Source organism: Humulus lupulus, chromosome 5 (assembly GCF_963169125.1).
Source record: "Humulus lupulus chromosome 5, drHumLupu1.1, whole genome shotgun sequence".
Classification (NCBI taxonomy): domain Eukaryota; kingdom Viridiplantae; phylum Streptophyta; class Magnoliopsida; order Rosales; family Cannabaceae; genus Humulus; species Humulus lupulus.
Window position 1 is genome coordinate 188,965,463 of NC_084797.1, and position 6,558 is coordinate 188,972,020.

The following is a 6,558-nucleotide window of genomic DNA, read 5'->3' on the forward strand; positions in this document are numbered from 1 at the left end:
TGAGCATCCCATGGCGAGGGTGTTGCGCCAGGAGTGTCCTGAGGGTATCACGCTGAGGATGTCGCGAAGTCACCCATCACAAGGGGTGCTGGGGGTGTCGTGACGAAGGCCTCACGAGACACCTCTCGGCTCATTTTCATAGGGCCATCTCGCAAGGTCCTTGATTTCCAAGCATCTTGGAGTAACATATAAGGATTTCCACACTTGAAGTCCTTGGGAATAAGGTACCTTGCGAGGGTAAAACCTGTGGCTCGAGGAGCTCGTACAGGTACGGAATGCACCTGCAAACCAAGAGGAGTTAGAGTATGGACACGATGTCCAAGCCAGAAAAGTAGTGGCAGTACAAGAATGGTTCATAGCAAGTACTCCCCTAGCACGCCTATGAGGTTCGTACCCGACAAGTAGTGGAGGCATAATATGGTGCCAAGGCAGGAGTACTTTTGCAGACCACTGACATGTACTTGAGCCGACCACCACTCTTCCAACACCACCACCACCTGTGCTACTACCTTAACAGTGTACCCAAGTACCTTCTTGTCCCCTGGGACCACCTTGTATTGGAGGCCATTAGAGCCAGGCTATAAATAGACCTCCACCCCTCAAGCTAAAGGGTTGGAAAATTCATTGTATACTCAGGCTATTGAGCAATATACGAATGTTTATTCCATTGTTTATCTGTGTTTATTTTTCCTTAAGTCTATTCTAAGTTCTTATCTAGTTATCTCCATACTTACCTTTGAGTTTTCCGACCTAACATCGTTGACGAGTTCTCACCGTCCACAGTTTGGCACCGTCTGTGGGAAGGACGACTATCAAGTCTTTGTTCTTCCATCAATTTTGACAAGAAAAAATGCCAAGGAGTTCAAAACACCTACAAGGATCTCAAGATGCTGAGATCCACCTTGACGGATACCAACCGAAAGCCTCCAGAAGAGACCCTCCGCCACCTGAGAATGAAGACATGCCGACAGAACATTCAACCCCTGGAGAGGAGAAGGAGGCAACACTCCCAGCAGTCCAACCTATGGGAGGTCATCATGAACCATCTACGACCCGTGTGGGTGGCCTGAGTACGCACCCTCCTCCTCAACCACCGATTGCACCATGCTCCGGCCAGCAGGACCCATACTCCTCTTTGCACAGGCCTGACAACAGTTTGCGGCTGCACTCTGTGAGTCCCAGCTCCAGGACTCGCTTTTATGAGAATGAGATACGCGAGTTGCGCATAAAAAGTAGAAGGCTGGAAGCCGCAATAGAGAACATGCAGGAGGTGTTGAATGACCTGCTGCAAGGAAGGTCAATCATACCCCTTCCCCAACATATTAGAGAAAAGCATGCATGAGGAGAAACCACCATACCCGTGGACTGTGACAAAACACGACTCTCCACTTGTTATACCCCTTGCTCAAAACGCGAGGAATATTAAGCACCAGTGGCGAAGCCTGGCGCGAATCCCACCTACAGGAGGTGCAGACCCAAGATTACCCCCACAAAAGCCTCACCTAACTTGAAGGGGAAGTTTAACCAGAGAGGGTCTGGGGTAAACCCCTTGCAGCTCCTCTGAGGGACACAACCAAAGCAAGGGTTCAGTCTGAGAACCCGCAAGATTCTGTAAGTGAAAAGAAGAAGGAACTAGACACCGAAATGCGAAGCCCTCAAGGCAAGATTATCACTACACCTGGGGGCACAAAGATGATGAAGAATTTGACCATGATTCACCCTTCACAAGGGAGATCCAGGCTGAGAAACTCCCCACCAGCTTCAAAGAGCCTCACATGGCTCTGTATGAGGGCATTACGAATCCAAAATATCACTTAGAATCCTTCAATAACTTGATGAGGCTAAGGGGGGGGGGGGTAAAAAACAGAGCAAAGTGCCATTTCTTTGTCGTTACACTTAAAGGAGTTGCATAGAAGTGGTTCAAGAGGTTAGGGCCAGGAACCATCAAGTCGTGGCAGCAATTCTCTGGCCAATTTCTTCAGCAACACCGTGTAGTCTATGATTATGTTCTGCCAATTACCAGCCTCACTAACATAAAACAAGGTGAGAATGAAAGTCTGAAGAGCTATATCCATAGGTTCAATATGGAAGTAACAAAGTTGGGAAGTTTAACTAGAGAGGAGCTCAAGATTGCTATTACAGCCGGAGTTCGTCCAGGAAGCCGGTTATGGGGTAACATGCTCAAGAGAGAAGTTACAAACTTAGATGACTTATTCAAAAGAGCACATAAGTATATACGTGTAGAAGAGGGCCATAAAAACTTGCATGTTGAGGAAAGCAAACCTTCCTCCGATCACCCTTCTACCAATATGTCTGAAGATTCCGTGTAAAAGAGAACGTCGAGATAGAGGAGTCGCTGATCAAGTTGAAAATTGGAAGAAGACTACAAAAAGGCTTCAAAGAAGAAGCTAGCAGGATTCATAAAATCATCGCAATCGGCCCCCATAAAGATTCGAAGTAGGCGCCTAGCCTCTCGAGCCCCAATAGGTGCTTGGCCAAGTGCGAAATAGGCATCTAGCCTTGCGACATACATATATATAAAATTATTTATAATACATATATGTGAGAGCAGTGAACCTTATGAGATAACATTTGAATCTATAAGGACTAGCTACCCTTATAGAATCTGAAAAAGTCAAAAGGTCCCTCAAAAGTGACCTCGTCACGAACAAACCCATCCTGTAAAGGGACCACGTTGCAGAAGACGAAAGGGGAACCCAAGGAGATCCCCAAGTCTAGATCGACTGAGTTGCCTTACCAAGGGAAAAATGGCCTTGAAAATAGGTGTACGCAAGGTTTCATAAGGACCATCTCTCTACAAGAGTCCCGACTTGAGGAAAGATCACCTCAAAAACCATAAAAGGGTCTCAAAGAAGACTCTTATGAAAAGGGTCTCAAAGAATACGCTTATGAAAAAGGTCTCAAAGAAGACGCTTGTGAAAAGGGTCTCAAATAAGACGCTTGCGAAAAAAATCTCAAAGAAGACGCTTGCGAAAAGGGTCTCATTGAAGACGCTTGCAAAAAGGGTCTCGAAGAAGACGCTTGCAAAAATAGTACTATGCCGAATGATGAGAAGGACGCTTCTCGCACAAAATAAAATGCGCACACAAAAATATATAAAAGCATAGCGAGAGCCCAAAGGGTCAACATATCCTTGCGAGTAATCAAGGTGCACCAATAGACACGAATCACACGCAGTAGAGGCGTCCTAAAGGGAACCCTTTTAAAATAAAGCTATTGACCATGAGGACTTGTGAAAATCCCTCACACACAAAAAAAAAGAATGGCTTGTCAAAGTCCTAGACTAAGGAAAACAAGGCAGCGAGACACCTCACACCTTGCAAGAGGATCTCGCATAGCAAGGGCACCCTCCCACGACAAGACTGCCCTCGACTTTACAACTCAATTGGGCTCCATTCCTTCATTGGACATCTGTATAAATGCCACCTTCAGACATAAATGAAGAATGAAGTCACGGAAACACAAAAGAAGATTAAGAGGTCTTGCATAGCGAGAGGGCCCTCGCATAGCGAGACCAACTATATCATAGTGCTTCCAAACACTCTTGTCTAAATGTTTAACGCGCCCCTAAGGCTCGTATAAGCCTTATCCTTGGAAGGAAGGTCGATGAAGGCCCCGGGATGTCAACGGATGAAGCACGAAGAAAAGGAGGCAAGCATCACCATGCGAGAGGGTCTCGCAGTGCGAGACCATCTCGCATAGCAAGGTCTTCATCGCCCAATAGTTCTGAATGACATCCTTCGCTGCTTTATGGGCCTCCAAGAATAATGCAAGTATCGCACCCATGAAAAATAAGTATAAACATCATAATAAGTTCACAAGGATGTCTAAAGACCTCCTCATAGATTGGGGGGTAAGTGTGGATGCCAAAAATCCACCAAGGAAAAAATCCCTAGTGTCTGGTTGGAATACATGGCTAAAGGTCACTTAGTCATGCTATCGGGATCGGGCCTATAGGTCTTGTGAATATGGAATAATTTCCCTTAAAGCTTCCCTCGGTGAAAGTATTAAGACCCTAGGTGCACATCTCCCTCAGCCAATGGCCTTGCATAGCAAGACCCAATCCCCGTGTGCAGGCCTTCGGGCTTCTCCCATGATGGCGCTAGGCGCGTGTGAATACGGGAGATTGTCCCAAGGGAAACATTAAATTATGAGCCATGAAGTTTGGCCTTGCTAAGCTAAGGGACCAAATTGAACGTTGCAAGAGGACGGGTGCACAAGGCCCTCACATAGCGAGGTCCGGCGTGCCTATGCGAGGTTGACATTCTCATTGGTCGAGATGCACTCACATGCATAAGGGTTGTCAAAGGCACCCGAGACATACGCCTATCTCTGTGCAAAGGGAGCCTCGCATAGCGAGGCCCTACTTGCCTTGACGTCGAGAGATGTCGAGGGCACCCAAGCCATATGCCTCGACCGCACCTGCGTCTCGCGACCTTGCCTCGCACAGTAAGGCACCACGGTCCCACGCACCAGTGCCTCGCACAGCAAGGCACACCTCGCCTCGCCCGCGCCTGCATCTCGTGAACTTGCCTCGCGTCAGCGTCTCGCGCAGCAAGGCACGTCGCACCACGGTCCCGTGCACCAGTGCCTCGCATAACGAGGCACACCTCGCCTCGCCCGTGCTTGCGTCTCGCGACCCTGCTTCGCGCAGCAAGGCACACCGCTTCATGGTTCCGCGCACTAGCGCCTCACATAGCGAGGCACACCTTCCCTTGCCTCGCGCGTGCCCACCCATCATAAGGGGTGCAAAGGGCGTCGTGAGCATCCCATCCAGAGGGTGTCGCGCCAGGAGTGTCATGAGGGTATTGCGCTGAGGATGTCGCAAAGTCACCCATCACAAGGGGTGTTGGGTGTCACGGGCCGGCTATTTGGATACTCCAAGTAGACGGAACGTGCGACACTTGCAGACACTTCAAGTTAGCAAGTCAGCCTACAACACACACTTGCGGGCAAACAAGCTCAGTGGTTAGCCACAAACACATCTTGGACATGCAACGGGAAATAACGAAGTATGAGCAAGCACAAAGCAAGTCATTCCTTGGAACGTCCACACAACACAAAGCACACAACAAGGCAAGTGGCACACGATGGCCCAACAAATATGACAAACAAGTAACACATAGGCAATAAGGAAGCATACAAGGGAAAGTATGGATAAACATCATTTTATTAATATATAGCCTTGATAAGGCAAGGGAGTACACAACTTTGGCCCCTATCTGCTGGTGGCCATGGTGCTTCCCTAAGTCACCAGGTCACCTCCCCCTAAGGAGCCTTCTAGGGATACAAGGTCTTCCCAGTAACATATATGATTTTTGTCTGGGAGACATATGCATAATTACAAAATTGCCACTACCCTACCCCACGAGGTTGCTTGGTGCAAGACTTGACTAATGATCAAGCACCAAGGCATGCTCACTTACAAAATGGCCCCATGTGTGTGTGCCAAAGGGCAGCACGCCACACTCTCCCACACTCAATTCTTCGGCGTCCTCGATGAAGTAGCTTGTAGATCTTCAATCTTCTGCATGAGCTTCTTCAAGTCTTCCGCCCTCTCCCAGCTATTCTCGTCATCAGCGAGCCCCTTCCATTTTACCAGATACTCCTTATGCTTTTTACGATCAGTGGTGACAATCCTCTCCGCCAGGATTTCTTCAAGTTGACGCTTGCTCCTTGGCTGAATGATGACTTCTCCTTTGGTTGACTGGTTGTGCTCTGGATTTGCTGGATCTTCATGATGCAGCTTCAAGTTGCTGACATGAAGGACCGGGTGTATCTTCATCCATGCTGGTAGGTCGACTTTGTAGGAAGTTAGGCCAACTTTTGAGATGATTGGGACCGGACCCTCGTACTTGCAAATGAGTATGATGTCTTTGTCCCCTCGGAATCTCAACTATTTGGGCCTCAACTTGATTAACACTAAGTCACCTGATTTGAACTCCAGTGGTCTGCGCTTCTGATCTGCCCACTTCTTCATTCTTCTTGATGCTTTTTCTAAATAAGCTCGGGCAATCTCTGTCGTTTTCTTCCAGTCTTTTGTGAAGTGAAAGGCTCGCGGGTTCCAATTGTGGTATTCGTCCACTGTGTGGGGCAACAGTGGCTGCTGTCCATTAACAACTTCAAAAGGGCTCTTATTCAATGAAGAACGCTTTTGAGAGTTGAAGCAAAATTGAGCTACATCGAGTAGTTGCGGCCAGTTCTTCTGATTGGCATTGACAAAGTGGCGCAAGTACTCCTCCAACATTCTGTTGAATCTTTCTGTCTGCCCATATGTTTCTGGATGGTAGCTCGAGGATATGTTCAATTGTGACCCTAAGAGACTGAATAGTTCGGACCAAAAGGTCCCAGTGAATCTTCCATCTCGGTCACTAACAATGTTCTGGGGCACTCCCCAATATTTGACAATATGCTTGAAGAATTGTCATGCTGTATCCTCTGCCGAACAGTACTTCGACACTGGGATGAATGTTGCGTACTTTGAGAATCTGTCCACGACCACCAAGATTGCACTTAAATCCCCTGTCTTCGGTAGGC